General features: G+C 53.5%; 1 protein-coding gene across 2 annotated transcripts in view; it reads left to right on the top strand.

Annotated features, from left to right (window-relative positions):
* Nucleotides 1-11,976: 11,976 nt before the first annotated feature.
* The window catches only part of PLEKHA6 (pleckstrin homology domain containing A6), a 116,185-nt gene continuing 103,383 nt past the window's right edge, over nt 11,977-24,778 (top strand). The window contains exon 1 of one of the 2 annotated variants that reach the window (XM_080648849.1): nt 11,977-12,271. The gene's annotated coding sequence lies outside the window, so the exon portion shown is untranslated. Of the gene's footprint in view, nt 12,272-20,161; nt 20,185-24,778 lie in introns of those variants that run through there. The other variant, XM_080648850.1, reaches the window with a different exon arrangement.

Raw genomic sequence — 24,778 nt, 5'->3', positions numbered from 1 at the left:
TCTGAGAGTCCTCTGCTCCACATACCTGGATTGGCCAAGAAGGTATGGGAGAAGGCAGTGCCACTTGGCTGGTGTGGGCCGAGAAATATCGACGGGCCATCTGCCCTCGGATCCTCGGCTAGAGCCCAGAGGATCTGCACTTGGGGATCCCACCCTGCTGGGAGGAAGATATTAGAAAAACTCAGGTTTTATGGGGGATGGATCTGGGTCTGAATCCTGGCTTCATCACTGACAGACGGGCCAATGACTTCACCTCTCTGAACCTCACATTTGTCATCTGCAAAATTCCTAATGTGAGGGGATGTTGTGAATGAAAATACGTGGTGGTATAGACACCCAGGGACTGCTGGCTCACCCGGCCTCCTCCTTTCTTATCCGCTGAGGAGCTGCCACTGAAGGACCTTCCCTGTTCTTCCCACGTGACTTCACCATCACCTCAGAGGTCTCCTCCCTAGCGAAGCCCTCGTGCTGTTCCTCTTCTTAACTTCATCCCGGTTGGTGCTCCTTCTCTGTGATGGGACAGCACTGTGCTCGGCTGTAACAGGAATTATACTTTGTATCACATCACGATGTAATTCGATTGTTAAAAATCGAGGTGCAATTGACACACAACATTATATTATGCCGCTATCTCTCTGTATGTTTGTTTCTTTGGGGTCAGGGGTCAGACAGTGTTCCTCTCTGAATCCTCAGCGCCTGCTCAGTAAATGCTCTGTGAATGTGAATGAATGAATGAATGAATGAATGAAGGGAATGGGGATGCTTCATCTCAGGTGTCTGGGATCGGACAGTCAGTGTTGATGTGAACTTGGAGGCAGGTCTCTTGAAGCTGACATTTTCTTACTGGTTTTCTATAGTGATGAGGAAAAGTCAACCAGTTGGGTGCACCCTGGTACGAAATCACCCATCCAGAGTGGATTCTGCTCCAGCCCAGGTAAGAAGCTCCTCTGTCCCTGTTTTGCAACAGAAAAGGAAGCAGTGGTGTCCATCAGTAGATGAGTGGATAAAAAGCAGTGGCACATGTACACAGTGGAATACCACTCGGCCGTAAAAAGGAAGAAAATGTTACCCTTTGCGACAGCCTGGATGGACCTGGAGAACATGATGCTGAGTGAAATAAGCCAGTCAGAGGAAGACAAGTACCATATGATTTCACTCATAAGTGGAATCTAATGGACAAAACGAATTACCAAGCAAACAGAGACAGATTCATAGATAGAGAGCAGACACAAAGCTCTGGGGCGAGGGGGCTGTTGTGGGGGAGTGGAGGGTTTGAGCAAAAAAGAAAAAGAAAGAGAGAGAATTCATAGACATGGACAACAGTGTGGTGATTGCCGTGATGGAGGATGGATGTAGAAGAGGGCAAGAGGGGCTAAATGGTGATGGGAAAAGAAAGTAAGCTTTTAAGAAACAATAAAAGGACACCATAGCTTGAGGTGGCAGTAGGACTTTGCTTTCCACTTTTCCTTTCTCCATGGATGGACTCAGCGGAACATTCTGTCCGCCCTCTGGGGGACATTGCGGGAGGCCTGATGCTCACTCTCAGGTCTTCCCAAGCCTCCGCTCTATAATTAGTATCTGGGAAAGGCCTCTGAGAACAAAGGCTTTGCTCCTCTCTCACCTCCACTGGGTTAAGCTGTTGACTTGCCCACAGCCTGCTTTCTTTTAGATTCCAGGCTGGAATGATTCCAGGCTGGATTTGCGCAGTCAGCAAATCCCCTTCATCCTGAGTGCCCCTGACCTGGGCAGAGTCCGGCCCCCAGAGCTGGACCCAGGAACCTGATGCCTGATAGAGCTGTTCTCTCTCGGGGCTGCCAATGTAGGCGCCACCAGCCAGGGGCTGCTGAGCAGCTGAAATGTGATTAGCGTGACTGAGGAACTGAATTTTAAATGTTAATTAAAGCTACATTTAAAAAGCCCAGGTGACTGGTGGGAACTCCTTCACGTTGGGGGAACCTTAAAGAAAAGGGAGCAGGGCCAACCCTGATTGCTTACTATGGAGCAGACTCATTCCAGCAGGTGTGTGTGTTGGCGGGGGGGGGGAGGGGGGGGAACAGCCAGGCGAGTGGAAAATGGGCGGGGGGCGAGGGGGGGGGGTTGGAACGGACACACACAGGCAGAGATTTTAGTCTCAAGTGAAGAGGTTAGACAGGGAGAATCAGAAGGCCTGCTGGGACTCCACTTGAACAACCAGTCGACCCGTCGCCCTCTTGGAGCCACCAGAGACCCATGCGCAAGGGCCTTCCAGCCCTTGGCCTGACCGCAGAGCAGGCACAGGGTTCTGAGCATCTGGTCCCCCTGGGGCACGGTGGCCCTGGGGACACACTGGGTTAAGCTGTTGACTTGCCCACAGCCTGCTTTCTTTTAGATTCCAGGCTGGAATCATCGTGGTTCTATAGCTGGAAGGGATGTCAGGGATTCTGGAGTCCAAGTCCTTCATTTTAAAGTAAGAAAATTGGGGTGGGGGGAAAAGGGAGTCCTAATATAGGGTGACAGGAGATTTGACTCTGGGTGGTGAGCACACAGCGCAATATACAGATCTTGTAACATAGAAACCCACACCTGAAATCTATATGTTCATATTGACCAATGTCACCCCAATACATTTAATAAGTAATGATAATAATGATAGTAATAATAAGAGAGAAAGAAAGAAAGAAAGAAAGAAAGAAAGAAAGAAAGAAAGAAAGAAAGAAAGGGAGAAAATTGAAGAGCAGAGAGGAAATCCCTGGCTCAAGGCCAATAAGAAAAGCGGAATCGGGGTTCAATGCGTAAGATGTAGGGGCAGAGTGAACTAAGCTCCCCCCTCAACTCTGCTTTCTATTACTGAGCCATGAGCAAGTGGTTTAATTTCTCCAGGACTCGGCTTCTTCATCTGTAGAATGGGGATAAGGCATGAACCCCAGAAGGTTGTAGCACAAAGCATGCAGAGGCACCATCAGCCAAGGTGACCGCTGTTGTTATTGTCACTGTTGTGCTTCTGACAGACTGCTGCCCCGAGGCAGGGCTGGTTTCTTCTGTGCTTCAGCCGTTTCCAGTCTGAGTCCGCCCACCTTATCAGGACTCTAGGTAGAACTGGAAGATGAATAAAAGCCTGTGAGCCAATTCTTTCCATTTTGGCTGTAGCCAACTGGTTGTCCAAGGCGGGGAAGGGGTTAAGGTGCCCCCGAAGCTTGCTGGGAGGGCAGCTGTCTCAGCGGGCACTCCGCCTGGACCAGAATATAAGCACTGTTGGTGTTGCCCAGGCAGAGAGGGCAGTGTGGAGGGAAGTTGCTGGAAGAGGCAGGGGACATCATCCACCCTGGCCTCTTTCCCAGGCACATCACAGTGGCAGGATTTTTTATGATTCTGACCCAGTGGGGATCCCTCTCCTTGGGGAGGCTGCCAACCCACGCCCTTCTGAATGGCAGGGTCCTCCCACAGGGACAGAAGGGAACAAGTGGCATTTATGGAGCAGCAGGGAGGAAAGAATGCGAGCTTTGGAGGCAGCAGATCAGACTCACATTCCGGCTCCGACACTTCCTGTGTGACCCTAAGCAAGTTGATTAACCTCTCTGGGCCCAGGTTTCTTATCTATAAAAATGTTCAGGACGATGCCTGTGAGGCAGCGCTGCTGTGCAGAGGAAATGTGCTAGTCGTGGTGAGATGTGTAGCTCAGAGGAGGGAAGCACTCGCTATGGGGTAGCTGCTGTTATTTCTCTGGACTGAGTCCTAGGAGGGGAGGTGGGCCTGCTGACTGCCCTGCTGTGCTGAAGCAGCAGCATTACCGGCAGCAGCAACTATGGAAATAGACCCTTGGTAAATACGGGTGAGTCAAATGAATGAATAATGACTGGGCTGTCCACTCTATGGAACCCAGCTGACAATATGGCTGGAGAGATTCAGACCTATTAGTATAATTTATAAAACCTCGGGCATGTGGACTGACCAAAACCTCTGGCCCTGTTGTCAAGAGAACCTGCACCTGTTTGCCAACATGTCAGCCAGGGTCCTCTTGCACCCCAAAATGAATGATCTCCCCCAGATCCTGCCTTGGATTTCTCAAAAGACTTCTTCACCTCTGGCTGGGGTGGAGGAGCCCTGTTCGCTGGGGAGACAGGATGCCGCCAAGGGGGCTGTTTTGGAAGGGCGGGCAGGATGACAGGTCGCTCAGAGATGGGTGGCCGAACCTCCCAGGGGACTGCCCAGGCACCTCTGGGCCAAGGTCAGCTTCCTCAGCTATTCAGTCCTTGCTCCCTCGGCGGGTCTGTGATTCTCACTCAGCATTTCCTATGGACAATTTTTTTCAGAAGTGCTATTAAAAAATTGTTTAAAAGTCTATTTTCCCGGGACTGATTTCCTAGGTCCTCGGGATCTTGTCTTGAGCAGCAGAGTTTGGAGTAATAACACTGGCCTGGGTGCTCATTACCGGTGAGGCCTGGGCAGCATCGCCCGTGGCTCCAGCGTCTGCGGCTGTGATGTCAACAGTCCTTGGGATGATCCAGGGCCACCACCTGTGTGTTCACTGCTGTACCCAGGGGCCTGGCACAGAGCCCTGCACAGAGTAGATGCTCCCTAAAGGTTTGCTGAATGAATGAACGAATCCTGTGAAGTGACGACTCATTTGGTCCCTACTCATTGATATGGGCTGGAAACAGACGGCTAAGAATAATGGACACAAAGGGTGAAATGGCTCTAGCTGGTTTGGCTCAGTGGATAGAGCATCAGCCTGTGGTCGGAAGGGTCCTGGGTTTGATTCGGTCAAGGGCACGTACCTTGGTTGCAGGCTCCTCTCTGGCCTGGGCCCTGGTTGGGGCTCGTGCAGGAGGCAACCAACCAATGTGTTTCTCTCACATCAATTTTGGTCCGTCTTTCCGTTTCTCTTCCACTCTCTCTAAAAATCAATGGAAAAATATCCTCAAATAAGGATTAAAAAAAAAAAAAAAGGTGAAATGCTGGTTTGAACGCTGTTGGCTTGTCTGAATTTTCCTGGTTCTCCCAGCGCCCACCCCTCCTGGGTGCAGGTCGGGCAGCGGGGCTGAGCAGGGCGAGAGGGTGATTCTGTGCTTATGCTTTCTCACAGGTTTGCCCAGGGGCTGGGAGATGGATTCCACCCGGGAAGGAGCCGTGTATTTCATCAAGTGAGTAAGGCAGAGCTCGCTCTGGTCTCCCTGGTGGGCCTGCCTTTGTGCTGGTCACTGGTGCCTTCTTGAGCGGGGAGAAGGCTCAGGGGTCTGGTTTCTCACTGAGGGCTTTGCTGGGGCCTCTCCGTTGCCAGGAGGTGTCACGGCTTCTGAACGAGCCACAGATAAAGATGGGTGTGTGTGCATGTGCGTGTGTGTGTGTGTGTGTGTGTGTGTGAGGCGTGCATTTCTGTGGGTGTTGATGTTGGCCTGTGAGAGCCAGTGTCGACCGTGGGAGGTTTTCTCAGGTAGGGTGGGGTGGGTGGAGCACTGGGCTCGGCTGCACGGGTGGGAGGGAGATGGCTAACAGAGGAGAGGCTGCTGCAGACACAGGACAAAGGGTCTGAGGAAGGAGACATGCACTGGCTGCCACGAGAGACAGGAAGTGAGCCGGTGGGAGGGGAGGGCTGAGTGGGGTGCACACACGGGCAGGTTGGGTGGCCACTAGGCTGCTTCCCTCACTCCTGCTCTTCTGGAGGGGGCACTGCGGTCCTGACAGTGACAGGCGTGTGTCCCGTGCTCTGTGTTTGTCCAGGGGGTTGGTCAGCCCCTTGGGGGGCTGGGATAGCTCATGCTCTCAGCAGCTGAAGGTGCCACCCTCGATGTAACCATGGAAGCAGCTCTCTGGGCCGGGGTGGTCCACATCTACCCGATCGGACTCCTTTCCCTCCGCCTTGGCCTGGGTCTCGCCACCTCCAGGCTGGGTCCTGGCTTTGCTCCCGTGGGTGAGGCTCGGCATGCTCGGGCCTGTGGGCCTCTCCGTCTGGCCTGGCCTCAGACTCTGCAGGGCTGGTAGAGAAGACAGCTGCTCAGAGGGGGCCCCTGCCCAACCAGGGGGAAGGGGTCCTCTTCTTTCCTTCCCCTCCCTCTCTTCTTTGAAATCCTCATCTGCCTATACCATGAGGTCACCTTTGCGTTTCCACCCCAAGGCCCGCCAGCACTTACACCAGCTTGACAGTTAACCAGATTCTTAAAACAAAATCAACACCCAGAGATGATCTGACAAATGATCTGTTTGGGAAATTGTTGTGATATCACGTGGCTCTCATAGCCTGAGATTCCCCGGAAATGGAACCCAAATCCTTCTTGCATCAGTTAGGGACGGTTCTCCTTGGCTCCTTGAAGATGCCATCTTAGCTTTTGATGGTGTGCATTCGGCTCTCAGGATTGCTGACTGAGCACTTCCACACGTACCATCTCTTCTCATCAGTCACAAACGGCTTTGCACCTGCTATGGTCTGGCCCTGTCTTCCTCTCTCACCGCTGGCCAGCCACGGTGGTTTTCATCTTTTTCCTCATCATGCCAAGTTCATTCCTACCACAGGACCTTTGCATTTGCTGTTCCTCTGCCTGGGAACACTCTCCTCCCCGTTTTGCCCATCTGCTTCAGCTACCAGCCCAGAGCACGTCCAGTCCTGAACTCATTGCCTTCCCATCGTCAACACCTACCCCAGGTTCGTCAGCCGTCCCACATGGCAGAACCCTCCGAGACAGTCTTGAGCCCCTCCCTCAGGCCTCTCAGCTCTCCCAAGTGTCTCGCAGCCCACCCAGTCCTCATCCTGAGTTCATGCCCACATGGGCTCTCACCTGGATCACCCTGGCTGCCTCCACCGTATTTCCTGCCTCCAGGCCACGCTGCTGCAAGAATGCTCTTTTTCTACAATGCAAATTTGGTCATTTCATTCTCCATTGAAAACCTGTCATGCTCCCAGCTCCAGGATAAACTGAGGCACCCATAAGGGCTTTATCATCTGGGTCCTGCCTTCTCCAGCCTGGCCTCCCACACTCCCCAGTTTGCCAGACCCGATGGCTGTGGTTCCCTCAACACTCACCTCCCTTCCATGCCTGCCAGCCTTTGCGAGTGCTGATCCCTTCTCTAGCACGCCTTGTGTCTGCCCGCGAACACTGAACGCTTCCTTCAAGACTCTGCTCGTTGTGTCACTTCTTTAGGGAAGGAAGCCCACCTGTACTGTAATTGCTCGTTTACACATGGTCATTTCCCCAGACCAGTGGTTCACAGACTTGAGTGTGCATCAAAATCTCCCAGAGGGCTTGTTCAGACAGAGAGCTTGGCCCCACCCCTCGAGTTTCTGATTCAGAGAGTCTGAGGATCTGCATTTCATAACAGGTTCCCAGGTTATGCTGATACCACTAGTCCACGGACCACACTTAGAGAACCACTGTTCTAGACTGAAAACTCACCAAGGGCAGGGCGAACACGTGGTGAGAAGGTCTGGAAACAGAGATGATATTATTTTATTACATACTAGAGGCCCGGTGCACAAATTTGTGCACTGGTAGGGTCCAGCCCGCCCGCCCCCGATGAGGGTCATCAGGGGCAGGCTGGCTGGGGCGAGGGACCGTGGGTGGGGAAAGCTGGGGCGACAGGCTGCAGGCGTTTTGCCAGCTGGCCCCGCCCCCGATTGGGGTGGGGGGGTCCTCTCAGGGGTGGGGCCAGCCGGGGCAAGCAGCTGTGGGTGTTTCGGGCATTCGGGCGATTTGCATATTACCCTTTTATTATATAAAATTGTAACAAACATCAACAAGCCATCTATTATGCATTCTTGTCTGTTCCCAGACTTCTTGGCCACTCCACATATCAGGAGCAGCAGGGGACTCTGAGAGCTGAGCGCCTTACTACATGATTTCCTTTAATCCTCACTCCAGTGTTGTCAGGGAGATGCTATCATCTCTAACTATTTGAGCAAGTAAACTGAGGCTTAGGAAAACCCGTTCAGTGCCATGAAGCTTGTAGAAAGCAAAGCTGGGGTCCAGCCCCACGTCTCCCCAGTTTCCCAGGCTGTGCTCTTAGCAGAATGCTCCACTGTCCCCAGCATCCCTGGCCCCGGGCTTGGACAGGGAGGTGCTCAACAAACCCTAAATGACTGACTGAATGAATGGCCCACTCTCCTTATCTACAATCCACTCCCTGAAAAGGTTTATGACGCTTGGTTGGTGGGTGAGTTAGACACTCTGAAGACCCCAGCCTTGCATCCCAAGATGTAATAATAAAAGTGAGATAGCCCTGGCCTGTGTGGCTCAGGAAAGGGTTGTACCTGGGTTGCAGGTTCCATCCCTGGCCCCAGTGGGGGTGTGTGCAGGAGGCAACCATTCTATGTGCCTTTCACATCCATCTCTCTCTCTCTCTCTCTCTCTCTCTCTCTCTCTCTCTCTCTCTCTCTCTCTCTCTCTCTCTCTGCCTTCCTGCCTCCCTCCCCTTCCATCACTCCCTTCTACTCTCTCTAAAAAGCAATGGAAAAAAATATCCTTGGGTGAGGATTAACAACCAAAAAAAGTGAGGTATTCAGAGAACGTGGGAAGCTATTTTTTTTCTTCTAGTGCGGATGAGTCAAATGTCAATGAACAAATATTAATCTTTGCCCAGAGTCAGACACATAGAATTGTGTCAGTAAATCCTTCCCTTCATGGTGCTTGGGAGATGGTTCTCATTGTGTCTACAACTGGTGTCATTGCTGAAGCGTGCCTGCGGTTTGACGGTGTCATTTACCCGGAAGGCGTGGTGCAGAGAAAAGAGCAAAAGCAAAGGGTTAAAATGTGGGTAAAACCCATCGCAAGCCTTGGGCGTGTACCGCATACTTCCAGGAGAGGGAGCCAAAGCAACATGATTGGCCCGACTAAGGCTTCAAGGGGTTGGTTCAAGATTGCTCCCCAGGCTGACCCGGAGCTGGTAGAGCCGTCTCCACCACCCTCTGCCACATCTCAGCCATGGTGGGTCTGGTAAACTTCTTTCAAAGCTTAAACATCTGGCTCTGCTCCCCCTGGGCCTGCTGAAGCCGCCAGCTGCGGAGCTTGCCAATGCTGCCTCCAGTAGCGCCTCTCTCTCCAAAGTTGGTGGGGAGGGCGATATGGCAGGGACAGAGCCACACCCCTGCTGACCCTTGCTCCCAATCTGGGCTCCTGCTGCTCCTCCCACCTGGGTGCGGTGCCCCCATTGGCCATGCCCACCTGGCTCCAACCCTCCTCCAGCCCAGGGAGCCCCACCCAGCCGTTGTCACTTCCTCCTTGTTCTGGTCTGAACGATTCTGCCAAGAAGGTGCCAGAATAGGCAGTCCCTCCATCTGCGCCTCTAGCTCATCCATGAGTTGCTTGCTCATCGCTGCACGGGGGCTGTGGGAGGCAGGGACGCAGAAGCCAGGGCTCTGTCCCCAGGTGGGACACCCCAACCTGTGGGACCCCAGAGGCAGCAGTGCCCCGGGAAGTGCAGCGGAGGTGCCAAGAGCTATTCTGCTGACTCCAGAAGGCAGATGGGACACAGGAGAGGTCACAGGGCAGCATATCGGGTAGTTAGTGCCCATCCTAGCTCTACCCTCCAAAAGGCAAATGGCGCCCATGAACAGTAAAGAAGGGGACAGATGAGGAGAGAAGATAGCGGTACAGGGCTCACGTGCAGACAGGAACATGGAGGCTCAGCAGTCAAGTAACTTGTTCAAAGGCCCTCAGCCGGTGAGAGATGGAGCTGGGGTTCATACTCAGGCAGGCCCTCCAAGGTCATTCATCATACGGCTCCCTTTGGGCTCCCCAGTTGGTATGTTCTGGGAGGGAGGGAGGACCATGTAGACGTGCCTGGGTGAGGAATGGGCAGGGCATGTTTGAGGGGCAGCTAGCCCGTCGAGGTAGCGCCTCTAAGACCCTGTGATAGGAGTGGCAATGACCTGGAAGGCAGGGAGGCCCTGAGTGTTTAGACAGAACCACAGAGGTATTATCTTAGGAAGCCTTTCTCCACCTCCTCCTCACACTCTTCCCAGCTCAGATGCCTTCTCCTTTGCTGCAGAAACAGAGAATTTTTATTTGGCCGAGGGAGTCTATTTTCTCTGCTCCACCTCACCATCCTGGTTGGAACTCTAAGACCATCTTGCTGTATCTCCCCCATCTTCTCTCCAGAACGAGGGCACTGCCCCCCACAGCAGTCCTCCCTTTGGCCTCTCAGCCCCCAAAGCCACCCAGATCCCCCAGAAGCATCCATGCATCCCCTCAAGCTTCTCAGGGGATCTGTGGGCTCGTCTGCAGCCCTCGCTCTCTGTCTGCCAGAGAGGAAACCCTCTGAGCAGGCCCATCTGTCTGTCTCCTGCCTTTTCCGGCTGCCTGAGGATTTTGTGGGATGAGGGGTCCTTGTCTCTCCCCACCCTCCCTGTCCCCTCCTGGGTGCCGTAGTGTCTGGCCCCAAACTTGTGTTGCTCCATTGGCTCCCCAAGGCCAGAGCTGCCCTCAGAGCCCCCCACATTTGTCTGTCTGAAAGCCAGCTCTTCCCTGCCGGTGCCGTGGCCTTGCCAGATCCTGGGGAGCCAGGACAAGTGGGTTGGGCTTAACTGGTCCCGCCTGGCACTGGACCTGCACCCGGACTTCTCTGCCACTACAGCCAAGTAGCCTTCCCATAGCTGATGAGCTCAGCATCTCCGCTGGGCTGGGGAATTGGGGAGGGGACCGCGGGATCCTCCTCTGCACCGAGGCCGCAAGCAGGTGCATGCTGCTCTAACCAGAGGTTTCCAGCTCTGGCCTGGCTGCTCTGGGAGGGGAAGGACAGTCCTTCCAGTAGCTCTCTGCGGAGTGGGAGTGGCGTTTGGATCAGATCCCCTGACACCCCTTCTTCCCCAACAGGGCTCCTCCTGAACCTCCAGGGAAGTCTGCATTTCTGATTCTTCCATAGTAGAGTGTTTTTGTGTTTTGTTTCGTTTTTTTAAATAAAGGCTTCAGTTGGTAAAAGTGATGCTTATACTCAGATTATATTTAAAAAGACCCACAGAGAAGGATACGTAGTTGTATTTGAGTGAAGAGGTTTAATTTAAAAAATTAAGTTGTTCTATTAATAAACATTCAAAACAGAATAACCGTGTGGGTGGGTCCTGCAGATGCCCCTCCTCCAGCCCCTGCCTCGTGAAATGTGTCTGTATTCAGGAGTGACCCAGGAGCTCACCTGTTTCAGGCTGCAGCTTCCGGGTCTCTGGGTGGGACTGGCCCAATGAGCTGGCTGGGAAGCTGGGGGCAGGGAGGCGGGGGACACTCCATGTTCGCTCCATCTTTCTGAGTTTGGTTATAAAACTCAATATTTCTATTGCACGTATCCATTTTCACAGAGATTCTATTACTTTTCTGGCATCCACAAAAATGTGAAGAGAAGGAAACCGAGGGAGGGAGCTATAGAGAGATATATGGATAGATAGACAGATAGACAGACAGATCGAGAGATAGATCTCTTAATGGTATGGGCTTGTTTACAGCAGAAACAGGGCTGCAGTCCTGTTGTCTGAAGCCCCCCTTCTGCCTCTGACCCTCATAATGCAAAACACAGGTGCCCCCTGGATCAACCAGCATCTTTGCCCAAGGTCACTGGAGGCCAACTTGGGTTGAGGATCTAAGTTCTGGCATCTTGTCATGGACTGCAACCAGCTCTAGAATGTTCTTTCTTTAAATTCATTGTGCTGCGGTAGGGAAGTGGGGTGTGAAGGCACTAGGGCCCTGACCAAGTCCTCTTGACACCCAGAGATGTGCCCACCTCTTGGGTGACAGCCACAGAGGTGAAGGCCACCAGAGACAGGCCTGGTGAGCCAGACCCCTGGGCACCTTCCGGCTTCTGCACTCTGGAGAAGAACTGAAAAATGCGGCTTACATGCAAAGTGGCCCAGATGCCCTTTGGGGGGCAGCCTTGTCCCGGTGGAAGAAGGCCAGGAGGGCTGGGTGGACGTACCCCTCCTCTCCCAGGCAGGCAGCATGGGTGGTTAGCAGCTTGTCGCTGGTGTAGATGGAGTTAAACCTTTCCGGGGACTCTTTACTCCTGATCCTAAGTGACAGCTTGGGGAGGGAGGGTCACGTGGCCCTGAAATCCCCTCGGGAGCCCACGGAGCATGCCCAGCTGCTTCTGCCTGGGAAAGATGCTGGATCCTGCAGTCCCCACAGCAGCATCCTCGCCCTGCGCCAGGGACCTGCCAGCTGGAGCGATGACTGATTAGACCAGATCAGATCCGGAGCCCCGCTCTTCCGAAGGGCCCTGAGGGGCGGGGGAGGAGGACCCCAGCTGGCCAGAGCTGGGGGAGGGGTGCTCTGGGGCCCAGAGAGTTATAGCTTTCATCGAGGGGCTCACACCTCCGAAGCCGGTGAGTCTGTTTTGATGCATCATGTAGACGAGGTGGGAGGAGGGAGGTTGGGCTCTGGTCCCGGCTGGCAGCCTCCTGCCCTGGGAGTCCGGGCTGCTGGCACTGCCGTACCACTGCTTTCCCCTCCCTTATTCTTGGCAGCGTTACTTGGGGATCATGGATTCTGAAAATGCTAATTACAGCCCTCTCTGTGTCCCCCCACCATGCGCACCCTCCCAGTACCCCCAGGAGGGGCTGCTGTGTTTGAATTGCACCTCCTACATGGGACCAGCTTGGGGAGGCCAGCTGGGACCCCCAAACTAGCTAGACCAAAGAGGCCAGCCCCACCCTGCCTCTATTCTTGCCAGAAGGACTATGCCGATGGCCGGCAGGAAGGAAAGATGGAGGGAAGGCCCGGGTCAGGCTCAGGTGGGCAGGGCTGAGGGTGAATGTCTTTTATGGGTAGAGGTTGGGTCCAAGATCTCCTGAGGCTCTTGGGCTCCTAGGGGCATCTGATCTCTGGGGTCTATGATCAGGTGGGGGGCACCTGAAGGACCTGGAGCCTGGTGTGTGAGGGCATGGTGTGGGGGCGGCTCTAAGGGGGCAGGTATTCAATGTTGGGACCAGGCTGCAACTGGATAAGAGCCTTGGGCTTCTTGTGTGAGGTTCTGGATGAAGGAATGAGATTGGGGAGCTGGCAGTGAGGGGGGTGGGGGGCTCTTTGTAACCACAGGCAAGCCAGGGAAGAGCCAAGATGGAGGGAACAGTCCTAGGGTGCAGGGGGGGAAGCGGTGGGTGGGGATGGGCTCAGAATCAGAGTCCAGGGGATTGCAGCCTTCAGGGCTTGGCAGACCTTCCCCATCCCTGTAGGCCCCTTGCCCTCAATCCGGTGGTGTGGGTGGTGCGCTCCACTGGGAGCCCTGGTGGGCCTGTGTCTGCCTGAGCCTGGGGTCCAGATGTCCGAGGGCATTGCAGGCCACTGCCCCACAGGTCCCCAACCCTGCCTCCAGGTCCCCCGGAGGAGCATGGCCTCCACCTCATTGCCGCCGCACGTTAGCATGGGCAGGACATGAGCAGGTCCTTTGCTGGAGAGGTGGGAGGAAGGGCTACAGACCGAGGCCTGAGGCTCCAGCCGCCTCCAGGCGGGGGCAGCAGGGCCGGTGGACTGGAAGCAGGCAGCTCTGTGTCTCCTCCCCTCTCGAGCGCTGGGCTACAGATAGGAATCGTGAAAGCCCTGGGTTTTCCAATGAGGGGCAGGGCGACAAATGTGTTACTTGGAGTGTAATTAATCCTGGGCTGCACAGGCTCCGGACAATGGGGGCTTTTTTAATTTTTATTTTGCCAGGTCGGCTTCTTTTCCTTCTGTGCAGGAAGGTGACCGTGCATGACACATTACAGATAATTACCTTTACCCCGTCTGCTTGGATTGAGTTGGATTCTTGCTGCTCAGAGTAAATGAAGTAATTACGGAGGAAGTCAGTGAGCCAGGCAGCCAGCCCTGGCTCCTGGGCCGATCCCAGGGCCTATGGGACGGAGATGCCCTCACCAGGCCAGGTCAGGCCTGTGTCCTAGGGCTCAGAGGAGGGAGCTGGCGGGACTCAGGGCCTGGACTGGGAGAGATTGAACGAGAGTGGGCCCAGACCAGAGTGAAGACGCACTGTGACAGTCAGTTCTGATCAGCTGGTCTTTCTGAGCCCATTGCCTCTCTGTCTCCCCACAGGCCGTTTAGGGAGGTTCCCTGAGGCCCTTGGCACTGAGCATTCCCCACGGCCCCCCTCCTCAGGATGGGCAGGAGAAAGAAGGCTGAGACTGGGTTGCTGCTCCAGGAGTGGGTCCTGGTTCTTAGAGGTTTTGCACACGTCTGAGTTCTGGTCTGAGGAGGTCTGGGAGCCAGTGCATCCATGAGATGACTTCGGCAGGCTCATCTGCAACCTGTTAAAACCAGTTAGAGACGAGAGAACATACGTTGGGAAACGTTAGAATAAACCAGGAGCAGAGAGGAAGAGGAGTTGAGAGTAGGCTGAGAGACCCTGCTCCCGGGAGCCCTCTTCGCACCTTCCGGTGTAGCATTAGCTGACCTCATACACTGATTCTGGTCTGAGCGTTAATAAGAGAGTTGGTGCACCACCCTCGGGGTCGTGGAAGGAATGCCTGGCTGGAATTCCAAGACATGGGTTCAAATCCTGGTCCAAATTAGCAGCTGTATGATTTGCAGCAAGTCTTTGTTTCCCGGTGTGAATCATGGGGTTAGTATCATTACCCACCTAGCCAGTCGGCAGCTAGGTGAGTAATGCCTATAGAAGTGCTTTCTGAACTGCAAATAATTATACAAATGTCGTTAGTATCAACATAGGTATTTGAACAAGTATATCAGAAGGTGACGCTCTGACACCAAGGCCAGACAGGCGCCGAGGGGTTCGTAGGAAATGTATTTAGGCAGATAGTATTGAGGGTGACTGTCAAACTCTCCCAGGTCACTTTTTTTTTTTTTTTAAGATACCTTATTTCTTTTTTTTATATATATTTTATTGATTTTTTACAGAGAGGAAGGGAGAGGGAGAGAGAGTTAGAAACATCGATGAGAGAGAAACATCGATCAGCTGCCTCCTGCACACCCCCATTGGGCATGTGCCTGCAACCAATGTACATGCCCTTGACTGGAATCAAACCTGGGACCCTTGAGTCCGCAGGCCAACGCTCTATCCACTGAGCCAAACCGGTTAGGGCCCCAGGTCACTTCTTTAGTCTCAGTTAGGGTTAGTCTTTATTGCGTGAATTCAGGAAATGGGGCCAGGCAGGCAATGCTGATCTGATAAATATTCAGGGACCTTTACTCCCGTAGGGCCTAGGAAAGGTCCCTCCTGAGCTCTGACATCACCAAGTCCACCCGGTCTAGTTTGACATTACCTGAGAACCTAAGTCTAGGATTGCAGGTGCCAATTTGCTTTTAATTCGTCTAATACTTGCCTGTTAAAATCCACCTAGCCTCTGGTGGTAAGGTCATTTTTCTGATTTTGCTTGGCTCCTGAGTCTTCATCAGCATCAGTGGGCCATCCAAAGACTGTAGGCAAGCCTGCTTGCCTCAGCTGAAATGTTGGCTGCCCCGCTGGGAAACTGAAGAGTTCATGGCTGGAAGGGAAACCGGCTTTTGCTGAGGTGGGATGGTGGGGTGGGACGGTGTGCTGATGGAGGGGTTGTTAGACGTGTTAGGATCATAAGGTCTGGAACCCAGGTTCCCTCTTTGGAATCCAATGTTCTTCCCCCTTTGTGCCTCAGTTTTCCAGTCTCTGAAATGGGGGTAATAATTCCTGTCCTGCCTTATCACTGAGGTTCAAACAAGTTCATGTAGGAAGTGGATCTGTCTGTAAAACAATGCAACACGAAATGGCTTTATCACATCAAAGTGAAAGCTCTTTAAAGTTATACAGGTGGCCCCAGTGTTCCTGACTACTAGTTTCTGGACCTCTCTCTAGTAATTCCTCGTTCCCACTCAGTCTTCTCATACTGTCCACACTCCCCCAAACCATGGGCGATTTGAGGGTGTTAGCACATAGTAGTAGGTGCTCAATAAATGTTGGTTGGGTAATGTGAAGCTTTGGATGAGAGGAAGTTTGGGGAAACGGTCATGAGAAGCCTTTGATGTCAGTGGTGGGGGCATTAGTTTCCCATCCTGCTCAGCCTTGCCCCACCCTTCACTAGACAGGGCTGCTTCAAGGCAAGAGATGGTCCTAGTCATCTCTGTCCTTGCGATGTTTCATGCAGAGCCAGGCACAGAGCAATTGTTTGATCACTGTGACTTGAGTGAATGAATGAATGAGACAGGTAATGTGGTAACGACTGCATGGAATCAAGAGTCAGATAAATAGGACTTGGCATCCTGGCCCCAGCACTTCCTTTTGGCAAATATTTACTGTATGTTCACTATGTACCAGGAAGGTACTAGGTTGCAAATAGGAATTTTCACAGTCTAGTAAGGGAGTAGATGTGTGAGCAAACAATTGCCTGTATAGGATAGGGACATATGCTACATATGTTGGTGGGCAAGAACTGAGAGTGATAGATCTCCCAGGGAAGGGCTCCCAAAAGAGGGGACCTGAGGGTGGGTCTCATCAGCTTGGAAAAGTCGCATAATTGTTTTAGGTGTCTGTTCCCTAAGCTACCATGTGAGCAGACTAAAGCCTCCTTCATAGAGGCAAGGATGAAATAAAATAATATGAATAAAACACCTGACACCAAATAATCTTTTTTAAAAAATATTTTTTATTGATTTCAGAGACGAAGGGAGAGGGAGAGAGAGATAGAAATATCAATGATGAGAGAATCATTGATCAGCTGCCTCCTGCATGCCCCTTACTGGGGATCGAGCCCCTAATCTGGACATATGCCCTGACTGGGAATCGAACCAGTGACCTCTTGGTTCTTGGGTCAACACTCAACTGCTGATTCACACCTGGCCTGGCTGAATAATCTATATACGTATATAAAAGGCTAATATACAAAGTGTCCCCTTGGGAGTTCAATCAGGAGACCAGGAGTTCAGGAGTTCAATCGCTTGCTTTGACCTGCTCTGACCACCAGGGGGTGGCGCGGAATGAAGGAAGTCTTTGGCAGGCAGCTGGAGAAGGGAGGCCCCAGCCAGCAGCCGGAAGGAAGGCCCTGGCCGGGAGCAGGAAGGTCCCGAACGGGCCCCGATCGCTGGCCAGGCCTAAGGACCCTACCCATGCATGAATTTCATGCACCGGGCCTCTAGTCTTTTAATAAAGGTTAAAAATATTTCCTTGAAGCCAGGCCAGGTGGGTTGGGGAGGGACAGGAGCCAAGAGCTCAAGGAATCTCAGAAGCTGGTCCATACTTCATCTTAGCTCTGCTAATTAGTGCCTACGTGGCCTTGAACAAGTGCCTTCACTTCCCAAAGCCGCAGTTGCTGTACCTGCAAAGTGGGAATAAGTTTGTTTTGTGGATCAATGGAGAGACTTCACCCAAGGCACTGAGATCGTGTGTGGCACATAGTAAGTGCTAAAAGTGATAGCGCTTCTTTGTTATCATTTCCAACATGTTTCATGGAGAGTCTCGCTGTGCAAGACACACACATGTTGCATGCATGTTAACTCTCCAATGTGCTCAGAGAGGGAAAAGGGTGAGGGGGGGCTCAGGGTTAGGCTGATTGACAGTCAGTGGCTGCTCAGTCTGAGAAAATTCCTTGAGGCGAGGTGACTGGAACTCTTGAAAAGGTTGGAGGGACCAGGGCTGAGCAATGAAATTGGGGGGTGGGGTGGGAAACTGGGGTTATCCTGTGGCTCATGCCCCAGGCCGGGGAATCTGCCTCATGGGAAACTAAGAGGTGGCCCCCTGACAGCAGCACATAGGTCCTCCTCACCCCCATCTCCACCCCTCACTGGGGCTAGTCCTGATGGCAAAATCGCAGCGGCTCAGTTGCCTGGCTGGTCCCCTGACCTTCCTGAACAAGACAGCCTGGCAGCCATGCTGGGTTGCCGTGGTAACTGGCAGCCTCCCAGCTGGGTTTCCCCGGTAACCAGTTGCTGGTATTGGAGGAGGGGGTGGTGAACTGGGGGGAATCAGCCTCAAAAGAGGCAGAGAAGAACAGGGTGGACCAAGAGGAAGACAAACCCCAGATGCCCCCAGCACAGCCCTCTCTTCTCACCCTCACCGTATGGGGAAAGCCCGAGAAAGGCAGGTAGGAAAGGCTGCTGTGCTGTTTCTGTGTGTGTGTGCGTGTGTGTGTGTGTGTGTGCGTGTGTGTGTGTTGTGAGTCATCTTGGCCAATGCAGGACTCTGATAGATGCGATGGGGCGACGCGCAGGCGCTCTCCTGGGCGGTGACAATGGCACCGTGGTCCAGAGGGGAAGCCAGGGCCGTGGGAACCTAGCTCTCCATCCTGGTCCTCTGCCCCCTCTTTGAGCTCTAGCTTCCTCACCTGTAAAATGGAGGTGCTAACACGGACTTCCAGGGACATTGTTTGGGACAGTGCCTGATAGTGTCAATGGTGGTCCCTCCTCACCTTCCAGGCTGATTTTCTACCCGGTGATGCTTTCCAGCCCGTGAGCAGCTGGTATGGGAGATCCACCCTGGTCTGAGCCCAGCCCATGGCAGGGCATGGAGGTGGGAGGGTTAGAAAACTCAAGGAACCAGAGACATGGCTCTCACCCTCACGGAGTTTACTGTCCCAATCTGCCCAGGACTGAGCAAGGAAACTGGGGTCATCTTGTGCCTCATGCCCCAGACTGGGGAAGCCACCTCATGGGAAACTAAGAGGTGGACCCTGACAGCAGCAGCTTCCTTCCCTCAGGCGCATGGGCCCTCCCTTCCCCCACGGGAGCCAGTCCTGATGGCAAAATCGCAGCGGGAACATCTGCAAGAAAGTGTTCAAAGTAAGGCCTGAAATTTTTTACTAAAATCAGTAGGAATAAATTTTTCATCCTAACCCAGCAATCACATGTGTGTTACCTTTACTGCTAGTTTCCTGTTATATTCAGACTAGTCTGGTCTATTTTTAAAAAATATATTTTTATTGATTTCAGAGAGGAAGGGAGAGGGCGAGAGAGATAGAAACATCAATGATGAGAGAGAATCACTGATCGGCTGCCTCCTGCATGCCTCCTACTGGGGATGGAGCCTGCAACCCAGGCATGTGCCCTGACTGGGAATCGAACCATGACCTCCTAGTTCAGTGGTCAGCAAACCGCGGCTCGGAACCACATGCAGCTCTTTGGCCCCTTGAGTGTGGCTCTTCCACAAAATACCACGTGCGGGCACGCACGTACAGTGCGATTGAAGGAGTACCCTAATTAAGTTAATAACAATGTACCTACCTATATAGTTTAAGTTTAAAAAATTTGGCTCTCAAAAGAAATTTCAATCGTTGTACTGTTGATATTTGGCTCTGTTGACCAATGAGTTTGCCGACCACTGTCCTAGTTCATAGGTCGATGCTCAACCACTGAGCCACACTGGCTGGGCTAGTCTGGTCTATTTTGTGTGTGTGTGCTGTTGCTTTTCTAAAGATAGTCTGGCCCGGCTAGTGTGGTTCAGTGATTGAGCATTAACCCATGAACCAGGAGGTCATGGTCCGAATCCGGGGCAGGGCACATGCCCAGGTTGCAGGCTCGATCCCCATTAGGGGGCATGCAGGAGGCAGCTTATCAATGATTCTCTCTCATCGTTGATGTTTCTCTCCCTCTCTCCCTCTCCCTTCCTCTCTCTGAATCAATGAAAACATATTTTTTAAAAAAGATAGTCTGACCGTCCAGCGTGATTTCAAACCCACCGGGTTGAGGAACACTAAGAGAAAATACAGACTTAAGCTCCTCAGGCTTCTCTCGCCTTCAGTGTGTAACGTTACCTGGTTGGATCCTCACAACTCCAATCGATGAGGTAACAGGTCAGAGGTCACGCGAGTTGCCCAAGGTCTCTGTGGCTCAGGTTCCTGGCTGCCCAGTTTTTTCTTGCTGCAGGAGGAATAGAAGGGTTCTCTTTACAGAAGGAGAAACTGGGATCTAAAAGCGAGGCCCCAGGGCTGAGCCTAGAAGTGGGTGCCTCTTGCCTATTGTTACCGGGAGGGGAGAGGCTGGGTGCCGGGAGAGCTGTGAGCGGTACGGCTGGGCCCCAAGCGGTCTGGGTGGCCCTCGGTGTTCCAGGAAGGGAAGGGGCGGGTGGGTCTGGCTTTTCTGGTTGCTCCGAGGGGCTGGGTACCACTGTGAGGGAGGAAGGTCTGTGTCGGGGTCCTGGGGCCTGCCTTGTGCCTCAGGCTTTGGGGAGATTGTCTGCCAGGAAAGCCTTGAGCCAGTCCCCAGAGAGGCCAGTTTGTAATTGTCTGTCTCCTGTCTGACAAGGGAAATGATAGCAGGAGGCCTGCCAAGTGCGGACTTGACCGCAGGGTCAGTTCAGCGGGGGGAGAGCTTAGCGCCAGGCAGCGAGGTGAGGAGAGGCTGGGCGGGAGGGGCACGAGAGGCTCTGGAACACCAGGCAGGATGCGGACCCTCTCCATAGGTGGTGGGATGAGTTAAAGGGAAGGCCTGGGATCAGAATCGGGAGCACGGGGAGGAATTCACAGGCTCCGCTCCGTTTTCACGCGCGCTGGGAGAATTCTGCCCGTTTCGCCATCTCTCAGGCCCCGGTTTTCCCATGTGTGGGCACTCAGTGGATGGTGCCAGTCCCCTCCCTTCCTACCAAGGACTTTGCCCTTTGCAAACAGAAGAACGGGCAAGCCAGGGGGCATTTATGGCTGAGAGGCAGTTCTGTTCCGTTGGGGTGTATCTCCTCTCAGAGTTTACAGGGCCTGCAGCACAAAAGGCTGCCCAGCCGCATGGCCTGTGGCGCTGGGAGGAGGTGGGGGGGGAGTTGGGGGGAGGCATGGGTGTCGCTGCTAGCCTAGCCGCGTCCTTGTCTCTCTAGGCTTCTAGTTAATTTACTCGGCACCAGTTACTCTGAGCATCAAGTCCAACCGTAGAAAGAGAGCAGACAGCAGTACCTCGTCCAGACTCCTGGTTCCAGGCTCCGGTGCCTTTGTAATGCGTCAGCCAGGGTGGTGGGTGTGGCGTGGGGTCCTGCTGGAACTCTAGTGGGGGGTATGTTCCCACCTGAGGCTGGGTGGACAGGGGGGGGGCGATGGGGAGTGTCCGATAGGAGAATCCGTACCTGGGATTGCCCGAGCGGTTGTCTGATGATCGAATAAGAAGCCATCCCTCTGTGAAGGTGGATGAGACCTTGCTTGTGGGGACCCTTATCCCTGCATCCGTATACCGGATGTCCCCAGTGCACTCTCTACTCGTTCCCTCCCACTTGTCCCAGGGGCTCTGATGACCCCTTTTCCCGATGAAGGATCTGCATGTCTGAGAAGATGGACTCAGAGCTGGGGGAACAATCATAATTAGAATTTACCAATGTCCTCATGTTTCCGCTTGAATGAAGGCATATTAGCCAGTAAGATCGGGGAGATGGCGCCAGGGGAAAGATGAAGGTCGCGGGATCTGTCTGGCTCCACTTTGTCCTGACAACCTCCATAGTCACAGCTATTTGTGGCGGCGGCCCAGGACTGCCCAGCTGGCCTCTTCCTCTCCTGGGAGAGGCAGGCGGCAGGTCGACGCTGTCTCCTCTGCAGGAGCGAGAGTGTGTGCATAGGTGGCTCGCTGTTCATGTGCATGTGGGCAGGGCCGCAGCTGCTCATGGCCTCGTCAGGGGGCCCTTCAGACCACACAGAAGGCTCGGAGGCTGGGCTGGGCTGGGCTGGAGGGAGAATCAGAAGCCATCTCTAGTGCTGGTCCTTCGCTCCCTCCTGCCCACATGCTCCAGGAGGGGGTTACCTTACAAGGCAGCAGACCCCACCACAGGCTCCTTTTGAAGTTCACACCAGTGTCTTCATTGAACCCAAACAACTCTTTGGTATTCCAGTCCCAGGTGTTTCTGCTCTTCCCTGATATCCTTCATCAGGGTCACTTTCCGAGAGAGAGAGAGAGAGAGAGAGAGAGAGAGAGAGAGAGAGAGTGTGTGTGTGTGTGTGTGTGTAGGTGTGAATGTGGGTGGTGGCAGGGGAAGTTGGGTGACCTCTTCCCCAGTGCCTCTGGTCCCTCACTATTAAGGTCAAAGGACTCAGCAGAAAAAGGAGGGTTTGCTCCAGTGGCTTTTTTTTTTGGCGGGGGTGGGGGGGTGGGGGGCGGTGGGCAGAGGGGGAAGCAGCTCACGGGTGGGAGGAGGGGGAACGGGAAGGCTCATGGTTGATCCTGCTGTCCTGTTCAGGGCAATGAATGCTACAGTGTCCCTGTTAGGGTGTGGTGACCCAACCAGCTCCCCAACTCTCCAGGACTGCGCACTGGGTGAGGCTGTACCCAAGGCACATGGGTCCTGAGAGGGAATAAAGAGGGAGGTCCTCAGACCTGCCTCCTGGCCGAGCCCGGAGGTGAAGAAAGCAGGGAGAGGAGGGAGAAATAACCTGAAGAGCAGGAAGGGCAGCAGGGCGGAGCTGGACACACGGAGGGAGGCGGAGAGGGCTCCCAAGGAGGGAAACCCCGAGGAGGCCGAGGGTCTGAGGGAGGCAGTGTGGTCAGCAGGGGTGGGGCTGCCTCTGCCATCTGTTCTGAAGGCAGAGGGGGCACTGGCCACTTAGAGAGTCCAGACCCTAGAAAGGACTTTATTGAATTCCAATCGGGTACAGCATCTTCCAAATCTGGTGTCATCAGAAGCAAAGCCATGTCACCCACACTGAGACTTACTCGGTTATATTTTTTAAAGTGACCTTTCATTGGCTGAAACAGCCAGCTGGAAATAGTTGTCCTGAAATACTTTTAGGCACCTATGTCCTTCTCTCTGATAAATTTGTATATCCCCACAGTAACCAGCACACTGCCTTACAGTCGCTGGTGCTTGACCCCTGCCTTCCCACCTCCCTGGGCATTCTGCTCCGGGACGGGGCAACACGCAGAAGGTAAGAGAGGAGATCGAGATTTCAGATTTCAGCGGACCCTTGAACAATGTGAGTCCGGGGCTCCGAACACCTGCACCGTCACAAACCCACTTATAGCTAAGTCTACCCTCTGCATCTGTGGATTCCCACCGGAGGAAATGACCTTGAGCAACAAGGTCAGTTGAAACACATCTGCGCTCACGTTGGCCTGAGCAGGTCAAAGCCGTGCTGTTCCAGGGTCAGCTGTATTTCCCCACCGAGCTCAGAGCCAGGCCCACGGACTCCGGTCATTGGCGGAAGGATTTGCAGGGTGGATTGGTTCGCATCCTCCTAGGGGAGCTCCTTGGACGTGTGGCCTTGTCACTCACGGGGCACTCTCATAATGTCAGCAAGGTGCTGGCCCGCAGTATAATTTGGGTTAGGAAGCACTACATCTCTTACATACTTTTTATGATAACTCTATATTTCTTTGAAAGGAGCGAGCTATTTTCAGCCAGCTTAGAGGAGTTCATCCCTCCCACAAGAACCTCATGATATAACAGGTTTTGGAAGGGGGTGTCAGGGGAAGCTCATTTGCATAATTCCCACAATCCTTTGGCTCAGTCGGTAGCTGTCCTGGATAATGGTCCTTTGGTCACGTCCTCTCTACCACACACACCAGAGTTAGTGGGCAAGTGGGTAAGTGTAGCTCCTTTAAACGCTGTGCTCTGGTATCAGAGGCCGGCTCCCTAAGTGGACAGACCAAGACAGGAGAGGGACCTGGCATCTCGCCTTGAAAGCAACCTTCCATTCCTTCAACGTCCTCATAGCAGTCACCTTGCCGGCCCCAACCCATGGCCAGCCGGCACACCTGCACCCTCCCGGACCAGGAGCCCTGCTCTGCGCAGCAGCTCCTTCAATCCACGGACAGCGTCCGCTCCCGTCCTTCCCCGATGGTGGTCTTACACTTTCCTTTTTCGACCGTCCACTCTTTGGTTCCAGTTTGGCATCGTGGCCATTCCTTCCTGGTTTGTCATCCTCTCAAGAGTCAGAAAGTGTCCAGACAGTAAGACACAGTGGGGAAAAGACAGGCTCTGGGGTCCATCGGTCTGAGTTTGTGCCCAGCTTCACCCTCACCAGCTGTGTTACTCTGTTATAACCCTTATCCTCTCTAAGCCTCCATTTAGCCATCTGTAAACCGTGAGTAATGGTGGTGCTCACCTCATAGGATTGTTGAGAGGGTTAAACAAGTTAACATGTAAAAAGCTTAGATCAGTGCCTGGCAACTCTCAGCCCACCCAGGGCCTGGTAACTTCTCATCTCCTCCTACAATGGGCTGTGGGGAACTGAACACGGTCCTCCAGATGCGGTCTCCTCAGCGGGACTGATGCCCTCTGCTTGACAGTCTGTTTCCATGATGTCAGGCGATGCTTGCAAATCACTGGTGTTTAAACTGAGCTTGTTGCACTGGAATCCTCAGGTCGCTTTTTCCTGGACAGCTGTGAGGTTAGATTTCCCCTCTCCTACATAAAAGATGCGTCTGCTTCAGAGGGCAGGTCAGTGTCTAGGGGAGCCCAGAGCGGCCCTTTATGTTGGTTCCAAGCACACATGTCCCCCCGCTGAAGCAGTCTGGCCCTTTTTATTACAATGCTCTGCTGCTGGGGCTCCATCTGGAAAATCCCTTGACCCACACTGGCCTGCAATAAAATCCCCTGCCCGTGAGTCATTTCTCTTTCACTCTTCTCTGCACTTGCCTGTCAAGTGAGCCGCGCATGTGCTGTTGGGACCTTCCTAACTTCCAAATCCAGCACCCCTACTTCTCCTGCTTCCCGCAGGTGCCCCATGCATATTCACAGGTAAACCTCTGCGACCCTCTACATCCTTGCTCTTCGTGGGCCAGCAGCATCTACAGCCCCGAAGAGCTGGTTAGAAGGGCAGACTCTCAGGACTTACCCCAACCTACCAAATCTGAATCTGTGTTTGAAAAGGTCCCCCGGAGACTCACATGCTCAGGAAAACTTGGAAAGTACTGCTCTGCATTATTCCGCTTGGGGTAGGAATGAGGTTGAGGGGAGGGGAATCCCATCTTCCAAGATCTTGCCATCAGTCCTGCTGACCAGGCCCCTGGGGTCA

This window comes from Plecotus auritus (assembly GCF_963455305.1).
Source record: "Plecotus auritus genome assembly, chromosome: 12".
Lineage (NCBI taxonomy): Eukaryota > Metazoa > Chordata > Mammalia > Chiroptera > Vespertilionidae > Plecotus > Plecotus auritus.
The sequence above is the reverse complement of the archived record's forward strand: the minus strand, read 5'-3'. Positions and strand labels throughout refer to the sequence as shown.